General features: G+C 35.2%; 5 long non-coding RNA genes across 5 annotated transcripts; 3 read left to right on the top strand and 2 right to left on the bottom strand.

Annotated features, from left to right (window-relative positions):
- The first annotated feature begins 3,139 nt into the window (after window positions 1-3,139).
- Window positions 3,140-6,042, top strand: LOC138129139 (uncharacterized). The gene is made up of 2 exons (XR_011159110.1): window positions 3,140-3,460; window positions 3,769-6,042. It is a non-coding gene; the product is annotated as an uncharacterized lncRNA (long non-coding RNA).
- Window positions 6,043-6,814: 772 nt separating this feature from the next.
- Window positions 6,815-9,245, top strand: LOC138129299 (uncharacterized). Its single transcript, XR_011159178.1, has 4 exons — window positions 6,815-7,120; window positions 7,173-7,651; window positions 7,704-8,637; window positions 8,703-9,245. It is a non-coding gene; the product is annotated as an uncharacterized lncRNA (long non-coding RNA).
- Window positions 9,246-11,716: 2,471 nt separating this feature from the next.
- On the bottom strand, window positions 11,717-12,628 carry LOC138129321 (uncharacterized). The gene is made up of 2 exons (XR_011159187.1): window positions 12,038-12,628; window positions 11,717-11,986 (listed from the first exon to the last, which is right to left on the bottom strand). It is a non-coding gene; the product is annotated as an uncharacterized lncRNA (long non-coding RNA).
- Window positions 12,629-15,498: 2,870 nt separating this feature from the next.
- LOC138129593 (uncharacterized) lies at window positions 15,499-16,540 on the bottom strand. Its single transcript, XR_011159271.1, has 3 exons — window positions 16,201-16,540; window positions 16,000-16,140; window positions 15,499-15,936 (listed from the first exon to the last, which is right to left on the bottom strand). It is a non-coding gene; the product is annotated as an uncharacterized lncRNA (long non-coding RNA).
- A 6,575-nt stretch (window positions 16,541-23,115) lies between these two features.
- LOC138129992 (uncharacterized) lies at window positions 23,116-25,506 on the top strand. Its single transcript, XR_011159453.1, has 5 exons — window positions 23,116-23,453; window positions 23,515-23,622; window positions 23,673-23,828; window positions 23,884-24,484; window positions 24,540-25,506. It is a non-coding gene; the product is annotated as an uncharacterized lncRNA (long non-coding RNA).
- The last annotated feature ends 1,931 nt before the right edge of the window (window positions 25,507-27,437 follow it).

The following is a 27,437-nucleotide window of genomic DNA, read 5'->3' as shown; positions in this document are numbered from 1 at the left end:
AACTTGAAGAGAGTTATAAATCTTCTATGACAGATGTTTTTGAGCCGTCTGAAAATGGACCATCGGAGACAAAGGTAGGTAGAGCCCAGTCGCGCGACGAGTGCCAGAAGATTATTGCCCTGCCATAACTGACCCTCTCAAGTTAATGTACTCCATCCCTCATAAAAACACTATATTTCTGGTTCCACTATAAAATTTTGTTCTATGAATATCTTAAACTCAGTTGGATCCATCCGCTGTTCTAGAGCCATCATATCTTGCAAATATAAGTGGGCACTCTTTGTGAAGAAATAGTGACCAACTGAATGAAAACAAGGTAGCATTTTATCGATAGTATACCGGGTGGGGCATCGTATACGCGCACGCGAGAAATCGCGACTTCTAATTAATTAAAATTGGCGAAATTTTATATAGGTGACTAATTATTGATAAGGTATATTTGAGAATTAAAAAAAAAAAATTGTTAATAAATAAGGCCGTAACAGTTTTATTAGTTTTCTGAAATTAACTGTTAATTTACCTATAAAATTTTTACACTAAATGAATCTGTATCTGCTAGCCCATCAAACCCTGGTGGCACAATTACAAATTTTGACTTGGTTAGCTAAATAATTCGCTTTTTTATTTAAACGTAAATCAGACGGGTGATTTACGGCACAATGGTATAATTTCCCAACAAAGGTATAGCCGACCGTTTTAAACCTTTTTGGCATAAAATTGACAGTTTCCATTGTCACCTAAATTTACGACAGCACAAGTAGCAGGTCATAAATAAAAATCTAATTGGTATTTTTTTCCGTAGATTTCGTAAATAATTGTAGGAAGTGAATCTGGGTAGGTTAGTATAAAAATCAGAATTTGACTTTTTGGTTGAAATTTGCATTTTAATTTTTTTTTTGGCTTTGTTTGTAAGTGAAAAATTATCAAAAAATTATGAAATGTACCTTACCAATAGCCAGGTAAGTCTGAAAAATTTCGACAATTTTATTTAATTAGAAGTCGCGATTTCTCGCGTGCGCGTATACGATGCCCCACCCGGTACAGGTGAAGGTTCTTAATCACCCTGACGCTCTGCCTGGATGAATAGTTTTACGGGAGTAGACGTGTGAAAATATTGGTCCCATAGCTTTGATTACATTCCAAATTATGCAATGCAGTTTTGAATTTGGCACTTAGGATTTGGCTCTCACTCTCACGTAGCTTATTCTCAGTTTCGGCTCTTTCTTTCCCAGTCAAGTCTACCTCATCCAAAATAATGCCAGCCTAGATCAGATTAGTCAAAATGTGTGCTCGTACAGCTCGTGAATAGGCATGACCATTCAGCATCTTGTCCAAGCCTGTGATCTGTATAAATAGTCATAAATAGCGCCTTCAAGCAACTCCCTGCCATTATTGCACCGATACAACCCATGAATGACATGAGGAGATGGAACTCTCCAAGCCTCACAACCACGCAGCTTAACTCAGAATGTTGGCCACCCTCAACAATATCTCTGGCCTTAAAGAACAGTGGTTGATCAAAAGTAACGAAGCAGGTTTTTTGAAAATGACCTTTACTTCTCTCATTGGCTTCAAAAGGTGATATGAACACTGTATCGTAATAAGTAGGTGGGGTGCGGATAAATGAGAGGAAAATAATTTTTGAGCCATAAAAATCAAGACCACTTGTCACCTGCTTAACGAACCCGTTCCAAAGGAGCATACTTGGGGTAGTTGATGATTTTCCATACAATCAGAACAAGTCTGGCGCTAAGGGCAGTATTTCTCCACCGACTTCAGAGACTCCCTTCAAGTTGTTAACCACACATACTAAATTAGGTTAAAATAACTTATTTGATCGGTTTAGGCCCTACACGTGATGTTTGATGCGCTGAAAACTTGTTTTCATTTATTTTTTCCAAATTCCCTTTTTCGAGGTTTTCGGTTATGCCACTTTTTAGAGAAGCATTGGACCTGCAGCTGCCCATCAGATCTCAGTTTACAGCTAAATAAATACGCTTCAAGTTCATTGCCTTTGACTTTTCTCATGGCCCGAGTATTTTTGACGATATTTAATAAAAAATTAGAAATAAACAAAAAAATTTCACTTCTTGGAAAAAATACCCAATTTGTGAAGAGCTGTATCTCGGAAACTGCTGGACGTACAAAGTTTGCTTGGACCTCAAACTGAAGTGAATTTAATCTAGTTTAAAAAAGATAACTTTAACTTTTTCTGTTAGACTCATATCTTAAGAGATATTAAGCAAAAACTGAAAATAGTGCGAAAATTTTGCTGTTCTTCGGCTACCACGCAGCGCGCACAAGTGTTTCGAAGTGGCAAATTTAGTTTTTTACTCTTGGCTGAGGTCCAAAGAACATATTAAAAAATCAGAACTACATGACCTTTTGCAAGGTCGAATGTTTATATTGACTGGACTATTACTAAAAGGAGGATTTTTAGCGTTTCTTGTCAGTGTCATTTATTTATTAATGGATTAATTGCGTCGCAACGCCCCAGGAGGTTAATGAGACCTGAAATATTTTTATATTCTGAAAATTTGTTATTGTGTACCTACCTATAGCAAAATAATCAATTTAATCCTTATCCAATTTTGTCTTTACCAAATCCTACCGGTAACCTCGCCCTTAAGACATACCGTATGTCCTATATCCTTAAGGATTGGTATAGATTGAACATTGTTACATGATTACATACATTCATTGACCTGTGTTTTTTTTAACTGAACGTAAGGACTAAGTATGGGCTATGTTCAGAGTTAAATATAATATAGGTAGGTACAGGGTGTTTTCGAAGTTGAAGCGTTCCTTTTAACATGTGATAGTATGCGTTGTTCTAAAAAATTTTAGCCAAAATCACCTTAGTAAAATATGTACGGGAACGAAGATAAGTTTTTTGAAATTTTTGAAACCGGTCCTACTCAAATTTGCGCTGATTTGTTAGAAATTTTTCTATTTGAATTTTTTAAGAAAAAGCGTTACAAATTTATTTAAAATTTGGAATAAATTAGCCATCATCAATAAACAACAGGTAACTATAATGTGTTTTAAATTAAAGTAGGCAAAAATGAATAGGGATTTTTTTTTTGAATTTTTAGAACTACAGTTTAAAATTTGTAATAAAATGTGGTAGAAAAATATACATATCGTCGCCTTAAAGTGTTAACCTGCTAAGTCCACTTTTATGTAAAAATGAGTTTTTATCATCAACATACAAATTGTATTAAACTCTTTGGATTCGTTAAACAGTTAAGTCCGATTTTGCCTCTGAAAACTGAAATATTGCATGATGTGTATACCAGCTAAGTCCGGCCGCCTTGTTTTACCGCGTAAAACAGCCAAGTCCTTGGCAACCATGCATTTTGCCTCGAAAATCTAGACGTCACAGGAACGCGCCGCGGGTTTGTGTGAAATACTGTCAGTTTTTACCATTCTTTGTGGTCATTTAACTGTTGTGTTAAAGGTAAGTCTACTTTTGGAATTATTGAATAATTGTTGTCAAGTTTAATTGTGAATTGTGCCAATAAATTAGGGTTAAAATCATGTTTATTTTCACAAAGGGACTTGTCAGTATTTCCGCTTTATTATTTTTGAATAACTGGAATATAGCAGCTTTTCACCAACTTACTGCCTATTTTAATAAAGTTTCTTGTCTAATTATTATTAATCCAGAAATTTGTGTAGTTGATGAGTTTCGCGAAATATTTTTGATTAATGATAAAAATTGAGCCTGTTTAGTACTTAGTCCTGAATTAAGGTTTTTAATTCCAGATGTCACGTGCTAAACGAATGTTAGAAATGGTAACCAAACCAACAAGAAACGCTCACAACTTTGAAGAAAATGAACAAGTGCATGTAACTGAATATAATAATTTTAACGAAAACATAAAATTGAATGCAGATGAAGCTGTTACGATAATTCAATCCACGGGGGAAGCAAACGAATCAAACAATAATCTTGAAGTTGTCCAAAACGTCGAAATAAATTTTGTAGACTTTCTGCCCACCCGTAGCGATTTTGACTTCCAAGATGTTCAAACACAGCATGTTCCATTATTAAATGATATCATAATAGAGCTTCCTTGTCAAGTGAACTACCCTGAAGGACAAGAACAATCCCAAATTTATCCTATAGAATCAACGATGTCAGAAATATCTGATGGTAGCGAAATCAATAAGAATTTGGTTCCATATTCGGACACGGATTCGATTTCATCTTCAGATGGATATCCAAAAAAAAGTAAAAAACGTAAAAAACGCTTCCAAGTTCAGGAGTCAACATGGTGTAGCGAGAAAAACAAAAAACTAAGAGAAAGTGGTAAACGTTATTGTGGTAGAACGAAACAAGATGGAAAATGGTGCTATGACAAGCCTAAAGAGCCGCGGGTTATGAAACCAAGATGCAAATGTAAATCAAAACAACGAGGTATTATGAAATGTTCTTTAATCAATGAACACGAAAGACAGCGTATTTTTAAGTCATTTTGGCAAATGTCATGGGGCGAAAAAAAAGTTGTTATTAATAATCAGGTTAAATCCGTACCAACTAAAAGGCACCGAAACCGAAAACAAGAAAACGAAACAAAAAGAGGACAATCCTTAGAATATTTTCTACGAGTACAAGAAGAATGTCTCAGGGTCTGCCGGACCATGTTCATTAATACTCTCGTGATTGGACGATGGACAATTCTTCACTGGAAGAGTTCTTTCGGGACACGTACTCCAAGTATACTACGCCAGTCAACTAGTGGAATGGAACCTTTCAAAGATCGTCACGAGTGCCTGTTCCAATTTTTAGATACTTTACCAGTTATGGAGTCACACTATTGTAGATCAACATCTCAAAAAAAATATCTTCTGGCTGAATGGCAATCCCGGCAGAGTGTTTACGAATTTTATGTCAAAGACTGGTGCAAAGCAAAAAAACAAGAGCCTCTTTCGATAGCATCGTTCTCTAAAGCTTTTGATGAAAAAAACTTTGCACTTTTCCGCCCTAAAAAAGATGAATGTGAGAAGTGTGTTAGCTATAGAATGGGGCAAGTTTTGGAAGATGAATTTAATAGGCACGTACAAAGGAAAATGGAGGCAAGGGAAGAAAAGGAAAAGGATAAAAAGGAGCGAAAATACGTTTTTACAGCAGACTTACAAGCTGTGTTAATGGCTCCAAAATCAAAAGTTTCCACACTATACTACAAAACAAAGCTTCAAGTACACAATCTGTGTTTCTACAACTTGGTGAATTCCAATGCTTATTGTTTTGTGTGGAATGAGTGTGAAGGAGGCCTTGGTGCTGAGGAATTTTCAAGTATTTGGATGTATTTTATTGAACAGAAGATATTACTCAACATGCCAGCAGATACTGATGAAAGGAGCACTATTATAATGTACACAGATGGTTGCGGGTACCAAAATCGAAACGCTCTTATGGCCAATGTGTTATTAAACGTAGCAGTTGCTCATAACATAGTAATAGAACAAAAATACCTTGAACCTGGCCACACACAGATGGAAGTCGACTCGGTTCACGCGACAATCGAACGAAATCTCAAAGATAAAATTATTAATCTACCAGCGGATTATGTACCTATATGTCAGAAGGCAAGAAAGAAACCTGCACCCTACCAAGTAAAATACTTGACGCATGATTTTTTTTTAAATTTTGACCCAATTCAGCGTTATAAAACAATCCGTCCAGGAAGAGGTAAAGGTGATTTGAAAGTCACAGACATTCGTGCTTTGAGGTACACACCTGAAGGTGAAATTTATTACAAAGCCAGCTTCGTTGATGAATGGAAAAGAATTCCTCAACGGAAAAACACCAAAATTAAGACACATTCTTGGGAACAACTGAAGCAGCTATACACAGAAAGACGTAAAATAACCGCTAAAAAATATGAAGACCTTCAAGCAATTAAGAAAACTTTGCCAGTAGACTACCACAAATTTTATGATGATCTTCCCCATGAATAGAAATGTAATCTTTCTTTTTTTCATACTTAACCTATCTAGAATATTAATAAAGTTACTTGGCGTATAAAATACCTAGGGCGTGTTTCATTGCACCAAAACTGCTAAGTCCAATATTAAACCAATTTAAAATATTGATAAACTGTTATCTCCAAAAAAATACTAAAAAATACAATTATAATCATAATTTTTATCATTTTTAGTACTAGAATTAATTTTATGCTGGTAATGCATAATTTAAAATAAATTTTATTAATTGTTGTCAACAATAATTGTTGCAAAATCGTTTTTTGCCTCTCCTGTAAAATTGGATAAAATGGACTAAGCAGGTTAACACTTTAAGGCGACGATATACACATTTCAAGTACCTGTAATATTTTAAATGTATCTAGTGTTTCATAATAATAAATGTTTATTGCAGCCATCCAAAAAAAGCATAAAATAAATAAATACAAAGCAAAACCTTAAAATTATTGAACAAAAATATGAAATACAGCGGCTACAAAAGGCCTGAATCAGTCAAGGAAAACTGTTTTCCATTAATGCCATTTAAAGGCCCAGGGCGTTATTTATTTAGACAGAGTTTGTTTGAGCTTAGCACGAAAAGCAATATACGAATTACAATTAAAACATTCATTAAAATCATTGTACAATTTAGCACACATATAAGTAAATGAAGATTTGTAAATTTCTTTATTATGTTTAGGGATGTCAATCAGTTGTTTACACCTCGTATTTCTATCATGTATGCCCTTCCTAAATGTAATGTAATGTAATTCTGCTATATAAATATTCGGGTATCTTCGTAGTTACTATTTTAAAAATAATGCTATACAAGTACTACTTATACAGAGTGTCTATAAAAGAACATATATCAAGAGTGCTGTGGAATTGTGCGGCTCTATACTTTTTTTGACCCAACTATGTCAAGCCGTTGAAGCCGGTAAATTAGATATCATTGATGTCAAATGACAAATGTCAAATAAATACGTTTTAGCGTCAGAGCGTCAGTTTCTCAGTTTCGTTCAGTTGTGAGTTCCGTGTCTTAGTTGTTTTCCTTGTGATTTTCTTCAACAGTCTTTATCAAGACTAAAACGATTTTCCGCGTAAGCGTGAATTGTGAATAATACCACAAACAAGTTACGGAGTTGCGAAGGTAAGACAGTTATTTTCGTACGTTTACAGTAAGTAATAAGCAATCTTTTCAGTAAACCGCAATGGTTTTATCGCTAGAGCAAAACACCTTCATTGTGATGTCGTATTATCGAAATGGTACCCTGCAGAATGGAGAGTGGGTTTACTCGATAAACGCTTGCAAGGAAGAATTTTTTGCAAAATTTCCAAATTGCAACATCGTGGAAGCAAATTTAATTGCACACATTAGAAGGGTTGTGAATAGATTTGTGGCAACTGGAAGTGTTGAAAAGGGTAAAAGTGTAGGAAGACCGCCAGTCAATGAAGAAATTGTTGAAGATTTACGCCAACGAATTGAACAAAGCCCAAAAACATCTCTCAGGAAGTTATCGCTTCAGGCTGATGTACCACTTTCCACTTGCCAAAAAATTGTTAGAAAAAACCTGAACTTATATCCGTACAAGATCACTACACTTCAAGAACTTCGACCAGGTGATTCTGAGAGGCGCTTAGAATACTGCAATTGGTTTTTAAACAATTTGAATAATGACAGGTTTGTAATGATGAATTGAATTAAACAATTTTAATATTAACTTTGCTTGCAGATTATTAGACATCAGTTTTTTTTCGGACGAAGCATGGGTTCATTTATCTGGATATGTAAATTCACAAAACTATAGAATATGGAGTTCAGAAAATCCACATGCATTTGTAGAAACCCGATTGCATCCTGTAAAGGTTGGAGTGTGGATTGCTGTCTCACGAAGGCGTTTAATTGGACCGATATTTTTCCATGAAACTATAAATGCCACTAGATACCGGGAACAAATTTTAGAAATATTTATTAATCAGCTGGATGATGAAGAATTGCAGAATGGATACTTTCAACACGACGGTGCTACAGCTCACACAACACAAGAGAATTTGGTTTATCTTCAACAATTTTATGGCAATAGAATTATCAGTAATAGATTAAATCCTGAATTTCCCCCACGTTCTCCAGATTTAACACCGTTAGATTTTTGTATATTTGGCCATCTAAAAAATGAAGTTTTTAAAAGGAGAATGCACACTTTGGAGAAACTTATGGAGGAAATAAGGAACTGCTGCAATACTATAGACCAGCAGATGCTGCAGAATATCTTTGAAAATAAAAAGAAACGAATTAGGAAATGTTTAGAACATAATGGGGGCCACTTTCAACAATTTCTGTAAAATTGGGTAGGTACTGTGACGATTTTATCGGTCGGTAAAACCACCCGCAAATTCGTCCCCACTAATTAGTGAAGAGCGCCGACGCAAAACCCGCAACGGATAACGGAAGAACTCGTTCTCTTTTCCGTGTAAAGGTCCACCGAACAACACGTAGTACCGTTTCGCCGAGTTAAAATTAGTGTCCGAGCGTTCAGTGTAATAACGTCTCGGAAGCGAAGGTCAAAGGACCGATTAAATTAACCGGCGAAAAGACAGGCTCGCGACCAATTAGGGATCGGAACCGGAAACGTTGAAGACGGATACATTTCGGTACTAGCGTCGCAAGTAAGTACGACCTCGAAACCAAAATGGCGGCTCTCGCAGCTAGAAAATTTTCACTGTTCCCACAGGCGACCAGCAGGACTCTCCTTTCCAGGACTCTATTTCAGTCTCAATCAACATTCCATCGAGACTCAATTTTCTCAACACCCACGACTCCCTCAACTTCCACCACAGTTCTCCAGTCGCACCACCTCGTGGAGACACCCCTCAGTGAAGCCCAACCAGGGAGGAAGCGAGCCCCGACTCCGGAGGAGCTCCGTCGGCGGCTACCACACACATTCCGATGAATTATTACTGTCCACCTTCGGCCCCACTGAACCACGCGACGTCATCCAAGCCCGAACGTGGAGTGACCAGTTCTCGCAATATCGCACCTTGCGCGGTGCAGAGACCGGGCAAGCCGCCCCTGTAATTTCAGGACCCAATAAATGTTGTGCTGTCTTTTGAACTTTGGCATCTCTTTCTCCCTTCCGTACTGCAATCAGGACACCAGAAATCTGTTTGTGACCGGCCCGCCTTTTGGGTCGTAATAGTACCCTTGAAATAGAGAAGACATAAACCCCCAAAATGTGTTTGTTTTAATTACCCCGAATCTTCATTCTGAGGTATCTGCAGAAGTTATGTTTTGAGAGTTTATACCTAATAAAAATGTGAATTATTGTTAGTCCATCGAGTATTACAAATTGGAAGTGATCATTCTTCAGACAACACTGTAATTAATAAAAGATAGATACAATGGCATGTGGTGTGTTCCGTACCTAACAGAAATTTATTTTAAAAATCGAAAAACCTGTCATTAATGAAGTTACATAACCTCTGTTTTTCTATTTGGTACCACAATATGCTACAAAGCGGCAAAAATCAAATATATTCGAGTTCCACAGCACTCTTGATGTATGTTCTTTTATAGACACTCTGTATCTATTTTCTACATTCAGCCAACTCGATCGGCGTAGATACGGTGTGATATGTTCGTAATTTTTAACATTATTACAATAACGCAAACATGAATTTTGTATCTGTTGTAGCCTATAAAATTCACTCTTGGTTAGAAAAGAGCCGTAAAATATTAAACAATAATTGATCAAGGATAAAATTAGCGTGTCACAGATTTTTATTTTTAATTGAACAGTAAGAGTATATTGTGTGTGTGTGGGTAAATAGATTTCAGAGCACAACAACAACGTTTACAGATAGAAGACACATGTGAAGACATACTTAAGTCTATATTGTCTATAATTACACCTAAATCTTTAGCTTGAGACACAGTTTCTATATCATTGTCATTAATATTAAGCTTTATTTGATCACAGATTACATCACATGTTTTTTTTGGACCAAATAGCATTGCTTGTGTTTTGCGTGGATTAAGTTTCAAACATTGTTTCTCACATTTTTCTGATAGTGTGTTTAGATTGGTGTTTAATAAATTGATTGTTTCTAAGATATCTGTTGCTTTGAAGGACCTGTATGCTTGAGTGTCGTCAGCATAATATTGAATGTTAATGTTATGAAATATATGATGAAAGTCAAACGTGTAAATGACAAACAAGAGGGGGGCCAATATTGAACCCTGCGGAACCCCGTTCGTTATTTTTCTATGTTGTGACGTAACAATTCCTGATTCCGTATTAATTGTGACCTGTTGAGATCTATTACTCAAATAACTATTTACCCAATCTATAGTATCAATAGAAAAACCGCTGTATTTCAGTTTGTCTATTAATAATTTATGAAATGACTAATTGATAAGAATACGGGGAGGATTGGGACAACTATTTTGCTTTCTAAGAAAATTGTAGAATTCCCTATTCATTTTTGCCTAGTTTACTCTAGAGCAAGTGTTCAAAATAATAGCCTTGAGCTTCGATGCAAACTGGAAGACGCCTCTTCATGTTCATGAAATCTTTCAGTTTTTATTGCAAAGTGTAACTTATTGTAGGTAAGTACATAATGTAAATGAATCCAATTATTGGAATAATATCATCATTTTCTGATTGAAATGCCAAAAATTCCAACAAATCGACTATTAAAAACACAACACTCATTTATTCGACTCTTTTTATAAAGTTAGTCCCTCTTTTTTAAGTATCTGTAAAAAAAATTTTCACGATTCTGTAATAGCGCATGTGGAAGACCAAATTCAACAACCAATCCTTCATCCATCACCAAGATTTTGTCAGAATCAATAACTGTATTCAGTCGGTGTGCAATTGTTAAAACAGTACAGTTCTTAAACTTTTTCCTAATTGAGGATTGAATCAATTCGTCAGGTTCTAAATCCACATTTGCTATTGCCTCGTCCAAAACAATTATCATGCTCTCTCTCAACATTGCCCGCACTAAACACAACAACCGTCTTTGCCCTACACTAAAATTCGAACCTCTTTCAGAAACTATACTGTCCAAGCCTGAAGGTAAGTTTCAAACAACTTCTTTCAGCCCAAACTCATCTAAAGCAGTCCAAAGCTGATGGTTATGATATTGGCCAAAGCGGTCTAAATTTTTGCATAGACTAGGTACCCAAAAACAAAATAGAGCCTTGAGGAATAACCGTACTTTTCGATCTAAGCTCTGTCACAGGTATTGATTTATTGTCGACGTTGTCTATTACAACAGATCCTTCAAAATGAAACAGGCGAAAGAGAACCGAAATTAAAGAAGTCTTTCCAGCGCCAGTTCTACCAATTATTCCAATTTTTTCTTTAGACTTAATATTAAACGACACGTTTTTAAGGACAGGTGCACCCGTTGAAGAATAGCGGAGAGAAACTGAGTGAAATGATATATTTCCTGAAAGTGGCCATGATTCGGGAGCGGTGTCAACTCCATCATTTGGCTCCAAGGATAACTCTGTGTACTCAGCCACTCGTTCAACTGCAGTCATTTGAGCGTTGAGTTCAATCCATGTTTTCAGGGCATATTGCATAACTAAAAATAATGCATTTGACAGACCCCACGTGCGTTTCTAAAAATAGTTAAGAAATATTTTTTTTCTAATTCGGTATCGAAAACTGTTACATTTCCACATTCATTTCGGTTAGGAAAAGTATTACTTTTCCTACCTAGTTAGGAAAAGTAAAACCAGCAATTATATTATTTATTATAAATATGTACTACAACATTATTGCATTCTTTTAACAAACAAAGTAACAAAGTATGTCCTGAATATTTCTAATAAATCCAAACCTTCAAAATTGCCTGGTGATATTGTAAATTCTCGCCTGACGTTTGTTTTAGTGTCTGGAATCTGGATAATGATATAAGACCCCTTGGCTGTAATGTTCTTCACGTCAAGAAAAGTCAATTCCTCGCGACGGCATGCCCCACTGATCCCGATTATCAACATCACCTTTAAAGAGTAAAACAGTTATTTTTTGAATTACATAAAAGTCACCTTTACCTTCATCATTAAATAAGTGCCATTATCCGCTTCGCTTAGGAACTTTTCTATCTCCATAATGTGGAGCCTTTGAGTTTTCTTGATTTTTGCTCAAAATAGGCCAGTAGAACTTCTTCAGTAATATCACGCACTCGCTTTTCACGGCACCAATCCCCAAATTGTTGGTAAGCTTTATCATATTTTTTCCGCGATTTCACGGGTAATAACTCATTGACTGCTAATGCTGCTGATTCTTCTACGTCCGAGCTAACAAATTCAGCATCTTCGGACATTTTTAATCGCAAATACACTCACAACTAAACGAACTCGCAAATTTTTCTAATGTGAAAATTTGTGTTTACATTGATTCCATAACGACCAAAATGAGCTACTCGATTTTTCGAATTTTGTATCCAAAATTTTTTCAATAAATCCTCAAGAGGTAAGGGTTTTCTCTACCTCATTAGAAAAAATTATGTGTGCAACACGAAGGAAAAGTGTTTTTTTCCGTACTCGACGCGTTTTTAATCTCGACTACGTCTCGATTAAAAATCCCGCATCTCGTACGGAAAAAACTCACTTTTCCTATCTCGTTGCACAAATAACTATTTCATAAAATTGTATGAACCTACCAGATTTAATAAAAAAGGAACCGAAAGTTACTAAACCATTGTATAAAACACACCTAACATCTGCCCAAAATACAAAACTTGAGAACGTTGCTATGTACAAGTGGAAAACAGAAGTGTGAAGATCGTGATGATTGTCAAATTCTCGTATCACGATTTTTTCAGCGTTATGAGCTTTGACTGTAGGTAGACCTTGAATCGGGGCTGATATGTGTGCAAAAACGGAACTTTTGGCTAAAATAAAATTACCTAAGTACTACAACCAAAGCTAAATTATTATCCGTTCACGATTGTTTCAAATTCGGAGTGTCTATGAAAATCTGACATTTTAGTTGGCAATATTGTAATTTTGCATAATAAATATATTTTAGGTTGTGATTGAATTACTAAATCAATTAGGGAATTGACAACAAGACGAATATTTAATAACGAAACGTCATATGACAGGACCTGACGCCAATCTAACAAAAAAATATCGTGGCCTCCTGCGTGTTTAAAACAATCGTGAACGGCATATACATTGACTTGCTAATTCCTTCTGTTCTTTTAAGATTCCTACTTCTTGGTTGAAATATTATACCGTACGATCAACAATCAACAATCAACAGACAATTTTCGTAAATTGACAATTATTCTGGAGGTTAATTGAGATCCGGCGTTCATTTATTTAAATAAATTATTTTTATGACAGCTCATTTCTGCCTTTCTTTTAGTCTTCGTTGAATGTTCAACAATAAACTTAATTTGCTTATTAATTGACATTTTCAGTCGTATTGTTCAGATGTCATTATTTCAATATTATAGCAATATTCCAAATTCTTGTAGGTAAAGCTAAAGCATTAGTTCATTTTGTTCGTCGTTCAAGGTAAGTGTCACTTCTATTTGCTAATACAGACAGAATACTTCTAATACAAAATAGAAAACCGAACATATTAGAGAAATTTGTATCATCTATTCTTCGAAATAATTCTAAACCTGCAGCTACTGAAAATAAAAATTCCAAACAAGTCTTTATTTGTGGATTGTTTTTTTTTTCATTTGGATCGCATTTAGAAACGACCAAATTGGGAAAAATGTTTCTTGTAAAATTGGAACTTTTTAATTTCTTTTAGATTTAAGATTAGTTGAAAAACCAAAAAATTTCCTATTATTTTCCGCTAAATATACAGGGTGTATATTTGAAATACGTGTGTTAATTTTAACCAGTGGAGGAACTCGCCAATTTACGAAACTTTTCTCTATAACATTTTGCAAAATTCACAAAAGTTTTCCAAAATTATTGCCAACCAATTTTTACCAAAGGAGTCGTTTTGTGTGATTAACTAATCTCTATTATTTTCTGACCATGATAATTTTAATTTTAAGTATTTAATTTTTTCTTCAGTGAGCGGCAAATGTATGGAATAAATTCCTTAAAAATTAAACAAATTTTTTTTTCAAAAAAGTCTGGACAGGCCAATTTTAGTTTATAAAAATACTTGTTTTAGTACCAAAGAAAATTCCAAGCAGTCATTTGTTTTCGAGTTATGACGTCATCGATAGTTTTTTTAAATGGAAACCCCCTATTTTGATTCTGATAGCCCTTTCAATTGTCTAAATGACAGTATAAAAATTGTGTTATCTTACATAAGGAAATTTTTGAGAAAAAAAAAATAAATTTGGAAAATAGCTATTTATAAGCGTCTTTTTTGCACTAGACTCGTTGACACTCGTGGTCCAACATGTCGTGTGCAAAAAAATAGCCATTTTGCTACGTGTTTGATACAAGATTTTTTCTAATTTAGTTACGAAAAGCACACATTCTAATTAAAATCCTGTTAAATCTGCTATTTCAATAATTTTCCGGGATAATAATGTTAATGTCACTTTTTAACACTATTAATATAATGTCACTTTTTTGACTAGTTATTAAATGAAGCACGTTTGAAAATGACATATCACAATGGTTGCTTTTCGTAACTGAATTAGAAAAAATAAATTTTATAACAAACAAAAACAAGTCAAAAAATCAAGTAGGTGAATCAAACAGTCAAATGTTACTGTCAGTTTCATTAATATGTGTTATTTGTTTTACAAAACGTTTTCGAAAATGACTCATTTAACAGAAACACAACGTATTTTAATTTTGATTGGGTGCGGGGATAAAACTAGATAAAACTAAAACAGGGGGAATTTATTCATAAACTTGCTTATTGTCAACAAGCTGGGGGATGGCAATTCGAACATTTAATTCCATAATTTCAAGTACTTATTTTTTCCAAATTTATTATTTTTTTCCTCAAAAATTTCCCTATGTAAGGTAACAAAATTTTTATACTGGAGTTTAGACAATTAAAAGGGCTATCAGAATCAAGAAAGAAAATAGGAGGTTTCCATTTAAAAAAACTCTCGATGACATCATAACTCGAAAACAAATGACTGCTTTAAATTTTATTTTGTATTAAAATATGTATTTTTATACACTAAAATTGACCTGTCCAAAGATTTTTTTGAAAAAAATTTTGTTTAATTTTAAATGAATTTATTCCATACTTTTGCCGCTCACTGTATAACAATCTAACTTTTTAGATAAAGCTCCGTTAATATCACAACAGAACATTTTCGTCCTTACCCATAGACGGGTATATTTTGATGGCTAATTTATTCCAAATTTTAAATCAATTAATAACGGTTTTTCGTAAAAATTTCAAATAGAAAAAGCGTTTCATTTAACAAGCTCTGTGTTGTAATTAACACACGCATTGTAGATACAGCCTATACAAGGTGTCTCAGCTAAGATTTTCGAACCTAATATTTCGGTTATTTGCCAACGGATTTTTATGAAATTTAAAATACATATAAGTATTTTTTGCGCGATTGTACTCTATTTGGTTGTTTACCACGTCTGTTTCCAAGATGGTAAGCTCTGTTTACTCGTTGCTAACGATAAACTCGATGGTAAGTAATTTTTGGTGTTCTAGAACGGTAAGTAAAGTTTATTCAAAATTAATCGATTATTATAATAATTTTTATGTAGACGGAAGTTGAAGACAATATGTGGGGGCACTTTCTGGAAACTCATAAAGCTCTTGTAGTCGGCTTTCCTTGGCGCTGCAATGAAATAGCATTAGCAAACTTGCCGCGACATTGGCATTGTCAAAATTTTCATACCCCGCCTTTTCCCTGTCTTCTTGATTACACACTGAGATCGTTGGTTTCGAAAATTCTTCATTTATGTAGACGGAAGTTGAAGACAAGATGTTAGCACTTTCTGGAAACTCACACGGCTCTTGTAGTCGGCCTACCTTGCCGCTGCAATGAAACAATTTTAGTAACAGACTTGCCGCGACATTAGAATTGTCAAAATGTTCATACCCCGGATTTTCCTTGTCTTCTTGATTTCATATTGAGTTCGCTGGTTTCGAAAATTCTTGATTTATGTAGACAGAAGTTGAAGACAAGATGTTAGCACTTTCTGGAAACTCACACGGCTCTTGTGGTCGGCATTCCTTGTCGCTGCAATGAAATAATGTTAGTGAACTTGCCGCGACATTAGTATTATCAAAATTTTCATACCACACATTTTCCTTGTCTTCTTAATTACACGTTGAGGTCGTTAGTTTCAAAAATTCTTTATTTGTGACGCACCCCACATTCAAAGTTTCTTCTACAATATCCACTTCGTTTTCGGAATTACTAATATCACTCATTTTACTGCTTGTTTTTCAACACAACTGGCGATATTTGCGCACAAAAACTGCAATGGCGGTAGTTGTTTGCAGATTGCCTTAGAAACGCGATACAAAAATCGCCATTGTGGCAACACGATGTGAAGGGCGTCGTATCGCATTGCATTCTAGTTAGGAATGTTTTGTAATAAAGATATCTCAGACAATATTGGAGTCGTCGCAAGCTCCTCCTCCAAACAATTGTCTTCAATCCGTACATTGTCATTACCGTTCTTTATACTTAATATACTATTAGACGGTGAAGGTTCAATTAGTAATTCAATAAAAATTACCTCAAGCTAAAAAATGTAATTTTAACACATGTTTCCCCTAATGACAATTAAACGCAATTATTATTAGATTGTTAAACTTTAAAAAATAGGTGTCTACACAAACAATTAACTAAATCACTCGTCTGATTCAACGAAAAGATTAGATTTTGTTGTTAAAAATGTAATCTAAATTTTGTATTTGAGCAATTACCGTTTGAAGCAATTGAAGAAAAGTTGCCAAGCAACATTTTGTACACCCCTTGAAATTTACCATAATCATTCATACGAATATACAGGTGTCCCGAAAATGGCGCACTCAATACTTACTACCTTATCGAGGATGTTTAAATGTACATGAAAAAAAATATGGAAAAAATGTTTCAGACAAATCAATTATTGCAAAAATTATCATTACCTTGCAGTGTTGCCTTAGTGGATTTAAGATAATTTTTACAATTTCCTAAACTTCTAAATTCTCTATTATGCAGGATCGGATATTGGTAGCGAGTGATCTTGTACTTTGTGATAATATACATATACGATTAGAGGTAGTTTTCATGACAATTTAATACATGTATTTAGAAATAAGTTCCACTTTCAAAGACAAGCAAATAAGTCCAATAGAATTTTTTTAACATTTTTCTCACGTTTACGGTAATCTCTTCTACACCGTAGTGCATCGGAAGTGCGCCGTTTTCCGGACACCTGTATATACATGGTGTAACAGAAATAAGTACATTAATTTTAACCAGTAACAGAACTCGTCATGATGAACAATTTTTCTATGTACCATTTTTTCCAAATCGGTAATTTTGTTTAGCATTTTCCCCCCCATAAATTAACGAGGCGTTTGTGTTAACCTTCTAAGCACAGGTTCTTAATAATGGGCAGTATTTTGATTTATTAAAAATGCTTAGAAACGGTCGTCACATTTATAGTCACTTCTGGTTTGCAGTGGCAGGTAGCGAATTTTTTGGAAAACTTTAAACAATTTTAACTCATTAACGAGAATGTTTACAAAAAAAAAATATATTTAGAAAGTTGTTACTCTTGATGAGTTTTATTACCAGTTAAAATTAGTGTACTTATTTCTGTTACACGCTGTATATACCCCTTAAAATCTGTGAAAAGGGGCGCGCTTTATTAGAAAAGTCAAATTGTGTAAATTTATTGAAAATACTCTAAAAATAGACTACAATGGCAGAAAATTCAATATTGTTGAAAAAGGAAACAATTTTTGCCTATGGTGAGTGTCCTAAGAACTTCAATGACACAGTTCGTTTTCTCGTGGAACACTATCCAAATGTAGGCTTTACAAAATGTAAAGAGGGTCGTCAATTTATTTGAAGACACAGGAAGCGTACGTGAACTAAATTACCTTGCTAAAATATCCCGATCGTGTTTTAGTCCTTTATGGAAGAATTAAAGAGTCCAGAATAATAAATTACGTCCAAATATTATCGTTAACTTTGTAAGTGTTTGTAAGGTTAGAAAGATAAACGTCAAAAATTTCTCCTGCGTTTGCGCGAAAAGGGGTGACCAAAATTCGGCGATAGTGTGCGTTTGTTTCATACGCGTCTAGGTTTTTGTATTTGCAGCCACACAGTTTTCTTCTTTTTTCTTGCAAACCGGACGTCTTTCAAGAATGAGCTTTTCCTTATAGCATTTTTTACTGTAGGTTTAAAAAGGCACGTAAAAATTAAGTTTTTCTAATTTAGTTACTAAAAGCGACAATTGTGATATGTTATTTTAGTTGTCAAACGTGCTTCATTTAATAACTAGTGAAAAAAATTGACATTATATTATCAGTAGTGTTAAAAAGTGACATTATATATCACTAGTGTTAAAAAGTGACATTATCACCATTTTTCGAAGTTTTTATCAGTAGATTCGTATATTTGCCTTTATTTATTTGATAACAAATTAGAAATTGCACCTTTCGCAACCTCTTCAACGTCTGAAGGTAAAGAAGAATCTTCTGAATCACTCATTTTATTACTTTACGAAACAACCAACAGTATTCCCATAGCAACTCCCCGATATTAATAATAATAATAATAATTTTATTCGTGTTAACAACATTATGTTTTACACAAGTCCAGACTAAACACATACATAAACTAGTAAACCAACACAAAATGAACAAAACAAAACATAACATATATGTATATAAGTACTATGGCGGACAATAAATTTAGGCCGGCAAATTTCTGACATTTCAAAAAAGTCAATGCAAGCGACCATTTATTGTCATTATGACTGATGTGTCAGTTTGTCAAACTGAAGGTTTTCAAGCTGTTTGGCGTTTCCTTCGCCTTTTTCGTAACTTACAGATCATGACGCACTAGCATAACTGATTTGTAGTAGCACTTCTCTCTGGTGCACACTTCTTTTCCCAATTTAAATTTTGATTATCGCTGTCACGATGACAAGAATGACAAAAATCGAAAATGGGGTTAGTTGAACATAATGCCAGCTTCACATTTTGATGTCAACTCAACGACAGGCCGGCCTAAATTTATTGTCCGCCATAGTACATAGGTACAATGAATTTTGAAAAATTATGTAGCACCTGGCATGAAAACTTCTATAATCATAATATTAGTAATACTAGTCTTATCCCGGAAAATTATTGAAATAGCAGATTTAAACAGGATTTTAATCAGAATGTGTGCTTTTCGTAACTAAATTAGAAAAAAATCTTGTATGAAACACGTAGTAAAATGGCTATTTCTTTGCACACGACATGTTGGACCACTCGTTGACACTCGTGGTCCTATTGTCATGTCTAGTGCAAAAAAGATGCTCATTTTGCAACTCGTTGCATAAATAGCAATTTTAAGACTTGGGTTAATAGGATTTACTCTTCACCGTCTAAAATATCTGCATTTTAAATTTTACAAAAATCTGTTGGAAAATTACCGAGATATTAGGTGGTAGCTATTTTTTTTTGAACTTTTCTAATTGGGAACGGGCCACGACATTAACATCTAAGTTTTCGACATACAAAAAGTTACGTTACTTGTAAGAGGTTCTCTAGAATAATAGAATAATATAACATGTTTAACAGTAAAATCTGTGAAACAGTAAGTTATCAATGCTGCACACATAGGTTTATAAATCAACAACCAATTAAAGAGAGTGTTCTCGTGACTATTCAATTCACCTATTATTTTTCAAATATTAACCAATAAAATAGCAGAAATTTACTTTCGTAGCCTAGCAACAGAAAATTCCAGCGAATATTCCACTAGTGAAAATATAACTGACTATTCCACTAGTGGTCGAGGTGAATATTTTAAACAAATCTTGATTATTATTTTTATTCAAGGAAATTATTATTTTCTTACGAAGTTAACTGAACAATGAAATCATGTGTAATGCAGATTTGCGAACTAGCTTCGAAAATTTTTATTTTAATCATTGATTTGGTTCATTGAATAGTCTGTTGAATACAACTCGTAACCAAAGATAGTAGAATATTTTTCCGATGGTATCACTCATGGTCATTACGCTTTTGAACACCATTCGTGCTACGCACTCATGGTGTTCATAAAGCGAATGACCATTCGTGATACCACCACAAAAATATTCGACAATCTTTGACTACTCGTGGTGTTATAACTGAATATTTTATTTGTTGGAATAATGTTTGTATTAATTTGTTTCCAAATTAATCTAAGATACCTAATGTATGATTATTAAAAATTTAATTTTCAGTGTTTATTTTAGATGGATGAAAAAATCACTAATATAAAAATGATCAATTGTTTTGACATTAAACCCCTTGAAGGTAAGTTATGTATACCACATTTAAATACTATATGAAAATGCAAAATTCCTGACATACATACAACCGTAAAATTTCAAAATAGTTAATAATCATTTAATCAACATTACCGTCTAAGACTGTTTTTCGTAACAGCATCTGGGGAATAAAGAGATTGTTTTAATAATTTAAAACAGGCGACATGAAGTGCACTAATGGTCATGGGACTGCAAGCAGTTTTTATGAGTTATGCTATATTAGGACTTTACTGTTATAAATTATAATCTTCTATTGAAAATATTAACCCTTGCTTTCTAATTTTTAGAAAATTTTCTCCACTGGATACACCTTTTGTCTATCAGATTATTCAACAACAAACACTACCGACGTATAAGATTGTTCGTACTCATTTTTCAAATTTCTCTAGTTTGTGCGAATATTTATTTCTATATAACTGTGTTCGAAACAGATTTCTTTTTTCAATACATTACTAGTTTTCTCGGTGTGGCAGGGGTAAGTGCCATTTTTATTTTTGGTACTGTATTATATTTTCTCTTGCAGTCAGTGTTTTTCAGCGTTTCTTTCTTTTTAACCGAGAAAGAATATGGCGCCCTCGAAAATACCATGCGTTCCTGCTGTTGGTCACCGTCTAGCACTACTAAACAAACAAAGGAAAGCATAATGAGAAACTCCAAATACGTAACATATATGGTTATTCTCAACACTTCCCTGGGTATTTTAGCTGGGATCGTATTAATCCCGATCGGCAACGCGGTAGATCATCAATTTCCGATGTTCTTCTTTCGAACATATCTACCCAATTTTCATTACCTTCTCGACATCATCTACTTTTTATCATTCATTCTTAGTGGACATACCACAGTGAATTGGGCAAATATGATTGCTTACTATTGTTTCCAGTCAAAGTGCCAATTGACCTTAGGTATAGATTTAGTGAAGTATCTGTGTGTGAAATATGAAGACCAAGATGACGATTCACTCTTCTACTCTGCAGAATATCAGGAAATCATTAAACAGAGACTACGATTTATTATCGTCAGACACATCGAACTTCTAAGGTAAACCTATTTATCCCAATGCATAAATGTTAAAATGATTCTGTTGATATCTGTAGTATGTTTAGAATTGTTTCTGGTCGGGCTACCGAAATTTTACCACTGCTAACGCTGGGAGGAATTGCAATGTGTCTTAGTGGAATGAGTTTTGTTTATCTTATTGTGAGTATCTATCCTATAAAACTACTAAACAATAGTATATTATGATACAAGTGTATAAGGACGCGCGGCGAGTTTAAGAGCACGACGCGTAGCGGAGTGCTTTTAATGTCGCAAGTGCTTTAAAGGCCGTTATAAACGTGTATCATACGCAAGTTTTTATTAGTAATCTGTGTCGTCAATTGTTGTTCTTTCGTTGCTATCATAAATTGTGTATAAATGTGTATTTATCATTGTTCAAAATGTAGGTGAATTTGTTATTACCTAAGCAACCCTTAAAGCTTTAGTGTTTTAAAGGCCCTTTTTCGCACACATTTTAGTGTCAAAAACAGGGATTATGGTTCAGGTATAATAAAATAAGAGTTTATTTAATGAGTTCGTGCGTAAATTGGGCCTTTTTTGGCACGAGTGGGCGATTTTAAAACGCGAGTGGAACGAGTGTTTTAAAGGCCCACGAGTGCCAAAAAAGGCCCAATTTACACGCGAACGAATTGAATACAACGTTTTTTTGTTCGACGAGCCCCTTAAAGGCTCCAAATCGCTTAAAATCTTTAAAATTAGCTTCACGTTTCGTTTTGACAAGTTGTGACATTTATCAAAATCCGTTCACACAGGAGAAAATTCTCAGATTCTGATAGTGTCGAACAAAAAAAATTTGTTTTTTTGTAAAATTTGTTTCTACTTTTCTTCTCACCTACCTAAAACAACTTTTACGAAGGCAGGATGATAAGTACCCGTGTTAGACAAGAAGCAAAAAGTTTGTTAAAAAAATTTCGATGTATTTTTCAACATAGTCTTCTTTTAGCTCGATATACTTGGCCCAACGTCTTTCTGACTTTATCAAGTCCTCCAAAAAATAGGATTAGTTAAACTCTGCTTAATAGGCTTCAGATTCGGTAATGACCTCTTCGTTTGATGCGAATCTTTTTTCACCGACCCATTTTTTCATATTTGGAAACAGGAAGAAGTCATAGGGGGCTAAATTTGGAGAATACGGTGAATGTGAAAGCAAATTACAGCCCAATTCCACCAATTTCGCTGCGGCAACGAAGATCAGTGTGACGGCGCATTGGCTTGGTGGAACAGCACTTTCTTCTTCCTTCAATGCATCGTTAAATTTGCCCCATAATTGATCATAATACTGCCCTGTGATCGTTCTTCCCTTTTCCAAATAGTCGGTGAAGATGATGCCTTTCGATGGAACTGTGTTTGCGTTCTTTGGTGCTTGTTTGCCGGGTGAACTCCATTGTTTTGACTCTTCTTTCATTTCTGGCATGTAATGATGGATCCATATTTCATCAACAGATACGAAACGGCGAATAAACTTCTTGGGATTGCGCTTAAACAGGTAAAAACACTGCTTCGAAGTGGTCATTCGATTCCGCTTGTTGTCCACAGCCAGCAAGCGCGGCACCCATCTTGCTGATAGCTTTGTTATACCTAAATATTCATACACGATATTCTGCACAGGTTTAGATCAGATGCCTACGATTTCAACAATCTCTCTGATATTCATTCGCCGGTCTGCCAATACGATATCGTGGATTTTGTGGACCATTTCATCCCTAGTCAAGGTGAAAGGGCTTACAACGTTTCTTCGATTTCCAAACTCATCTTACCATCCAAAAACAAGAATCTAATCGCCGATCGGTACTGCACTTTCTCCATAGTCACAACAAACTCAAACTTGCTCGCTTTCAACAGCTACTAAAGCAAAAATACACAATGAATTTACCTGAAACTTTGGCAGTCGTTGTTTGACAGATGGCACTAAACGATGATATACAAATTTGATGTCAGTGACGCTATTTGACTTCAAACACGGGTACTTATCATACTCCCTCATAGTTGGATATAAAAAATTAAATAGGTATCTAACTTTACAGGACATTGATTTTCTCTACTGGCGCTATTTCCAGTATGTCATTTGGGGCATTACTTCAGTTGTTACCGGTATATTAATTATACAGTCTGGACAAGAACTTGAGGATCAAGTATGTTTTACTTTTTCTATATTCAAACCCTAAATTAAGCATTTTTTTAGACTGGGAACATGCACTCAACGATGTATGACGTTCGCTGGGTAACTTTCAACGAAAGTAATAAAAGATCGGTAATTATTATTATAACAATGGCGCAAGTGCAATGTAGACTTAAATTTACCGATACAGTGTCGGTTAATTACGAACTAGGCATACGAGTAAGGAAATGACTGCCTTAAGATATATTTTTTATCAAATTATTTTCTTTTGCAGATAGTAAGAAGTGTATATTCTTTCGCCGCTATTTTGGCAAGAGTAAAAAATTTTAGTATATAAGGATACAAATGTAATGTCCAGGGCTAAACCACACACTGTATTAAGTGTAATAATGTTTCACAAGCACAGTAATGAAATCGATTAAAAAATGAAATTTTGCCTTGCACAGTTGTGAAGATAATAAATCGTTAGGTACGAGTATGTAGGTACTTCACAAAAGTAGATTTAGATTAAAAAATCAGCTTGTACAAATTCGTAAACGTAGTTTTAAAAAATAGATACTCTGACGCAGTTATCGATCGGTAAAATCGCCCGCTAACTTGGGCCTCACCAAAGCCATTTCAACCCCGCGGAGAGCGCCGATGCCAACCGCAACGGCTCGAATTCGTTCTTTTCTCGCCAAAAAGTCGACCGAAACACCTCGCGCTACCGTTTCGCCGTGTTGAACCAGTGTCCGGGCGCTCGTGTGAAATAGCTTCCCGGAGGCGAAGGTCCATCGACCGCTATATCGACCGGCGAAAACAGGGATGACGATCCGCTGCGGGATCGGACCCGGTAACGTCCAGGAACGGATCAAAAGCGGTAATTCGCGATGCAAGTAAGTACGACCTCGAAACACCAAAATGGCGGCTCTCGCAACCAGAATCACGCAGGGCGACCAGCAGCAGATCATCCAACAGCATCCTCCATCACCCGACAGCTTTACCTCCAGTCCTGCATGACCTCGTGGTGGCACCACCGGGCACCGCGCCGGTCAGGGAGGAGGCCAGCCCCGACTTCGGAAGAGCTCCGCCAGGCGACTATAACACCTGCCAATAACCACTGGACCATCCGACGAAGACCGCAAAAACCGAGCGAGGAGCGACCGGTACTCCACTGTACCACACCCTGCGAGGTGCCGGAATCTGGCAAGCCGCCCCTGTACCAGGACCAAATAAATGTCGTATTGTTTACACATTTATGCGTCTTTCTCTCCCATCCGCTCCCCGATCTGGACAACTGAAATTTGATTATGGCCGGCCCCTTTGGGTCGTAATACTTCATATTGTAAATTTTTCAAAATTAAAATACAAGAAAATTTATTGAAGGGAACTAATGGAAAAAGCGAAGTGAGAACGATTATTTTGATTTTAAAAATACTGGTAAAAGATTATTGAAACTGAATAGAAAATAATGGAGTGGAGGAAAGACGTCATAATCATAAAAAAAATCAAGAGCAAAATCACATGGCAGTAGTATCGAGTGTTCAATTGAACAGTTCTTGCAGCATTCGCAAAACACAACTTACAACTGTCTACTTTCATCAAAAATTCATAACCAACTTGAAGAACTTTTCATATGAACACCCGTTAGAAAAAAAACATTTTTTATAAAACTGCCCTTAACCCGACTCTTTTACAAAAAGATTGTTCCTGTGTGTGTAATGATAATGAATGAAATTTCGTCTTCTTACAGGGTGTTGGGGATATAAGGTAATAAACTTCTCCTGTGTAAAGAAATAGACAAAATAAAACTTTTATTCTAGTAACATTTTTTAGTATGTGTTATAATTTTCTAGTAATCATTTTTTCAATTTGAAGAACTACTGTGTGAGATCCACCGGATTTCTAAATTATAAAGGCGGCACCTTAGGCATTTTCCTTTACAAATCTTTATTAGAACTCAAGTAAGCGTTCGATGGTGCCGTGCCGTGGTGTGCTGATCCGTGATTTATTGACATTTTCCCTGGTAAATTGCTGGTCTTTTTTTGTGAAATTTGCATCCTGCTTACTGCAAAGATAAGTACTTTCTCATTAAAATATTTTTCACTGTTATCTAATTTGTTGGGAGTGGAAACATTAGCGGCTCTTGGCAGATTGTTATCTTCCTTGTTGCTGCTGATAGCATTTTTTGCTATCACAGCAACCTTATCTATTTTTAAATTCGTTTTTGCTGAACTTGTCGGGTTTCTTGCCTGCTAGCATGGCGGTGAAGTGTCGCAAATGTAACAAATGCATTGGGAAAAATGATGAATACTTGAGTTGTCGGCGTGAAAGTTGCAATGGTTCTTATCATACTACTTGCGTTGGAGTTACTAAATCGATGTTAGCTACCATGAAAAAATCGGGGGATGTAAAAACTTGGAGCTGTGGCTTTTGCACTCCTGTGTCTGAGCACGATGGTGATGATGATGGTGATAAGAGAGCTTCTATTTTGCCGCCTCTGTTAATTGATGTGAACTTAAATAATCTTCCGGACAGATTGAAAGATGTGTTATCAGACTTTTCTAAACAGATTTCCATGAATTTTGCATTACTTTGTAATCAGATTTCCAACCTTCAACATGAAAATCAACTTCTGCGAACTGAAATCGGTAACCTCATCAAAAAAATTCCTGAGAATGTTTCTGCTCATGTCCCGCTTAGGCAACAGCCTCCTTCTTCTACTTATGCTCAGACGTTAAAAACGATTGTAGTCAAACCGAAAAATACTGCTCAATCAGCTGCTAAAACAAAAACGGATATATTAACCAACTTAAATCCTATCATTGATTCCGAACTTGATGTTGTTAAAGTTAAGTGCTCAGATCCTAAGGAGGAATTCAAGAAATTAGTTTCTAAGGAAAATATGAAAGAGAATTATGACATTCATGATGTTAAAGTTATAAAGCCACGTCTGCGTATTTCTGGTATATCGAGAGACATCCAGGAAGATCATATCCCGTCGCTTCTGGTTAAACAGAATAAACATATTTTCTCCACTACTTCCCACTGTAAACTAATTAAGTACTCGCCCATTAAGAAACGAAACGACGTCTACCAAATTGTGTTGGAGGTGGATATACTTACTTATAATATGGCTTTGAAGAGTGGGCACTGTATGATTGGATTGGATGGGTGTACCATTTATTACAAGATGCTACAGATGTAATGGGTATAACCATTCGATAAAAAATTGTAAGAATCAAGTTAGTTGTCCAAGATGTGCTGGTAAACATGAGATTAAAGAGTGTAAAGCCACTGATGACATGTTAAAATGTGTTAACTGCCTAACTCACAACACCATGAATAGGGAGGAAACCGACTCTGGGGAAGTTGCTCATGCAGCTTGGGATCAAGATCGTTGCCCATGTTACAAGAGGAATGTTCAGAAATTAAAGGATGACATTTTTGGTGATCTAATAAAATAGCAATTAAAAGTTTCTTACTCAAATAGGGTAGGTAATACTTCCCTGCGGACTAAAAATTTACACATCTATTATCAGAATGTAAGAGGTTTGAATTCTAAATTGCAAGAGTTGTCCCTATCTAGTAACTCCTCCCTCTATGATTTTATTGTGTTGACTGAAACCTGGCTGTCTCAGTCTGTAATGGATGGTGAAGTATTTGACATAAATTCCTACAATGTATTCAGATGTGACAGAGACTTTGGCACATGCAAATTTAAAAGGGGTGGTGGGGTGTTGATAGCAAACAAAAGTAACATAAAGGCTGTGAAATTGGACACTAGCAACATCGGTAATTTGTCTGAAGTCAGTTGTGTAGACTTGGTAGCTGTTGAGGCTGTTCTTG

This window comes from Tenebrio molitor, chromosome 4 (assembly GCF_963966145.1).
Source record: "Tenebrio molitor chromosome 4, icTenMoli1.1, whole genome shotgun sequence".
Lineage (NCBI taxonomy): Eukaryota > Metazoa > Arthropoda > Insecta > Coleoptera > Tenebrionidae > Tenebrio > Tenebrio molitor.
This window is presented reverse-complemented; position numbering and strand designations above follow the sequence as displayed.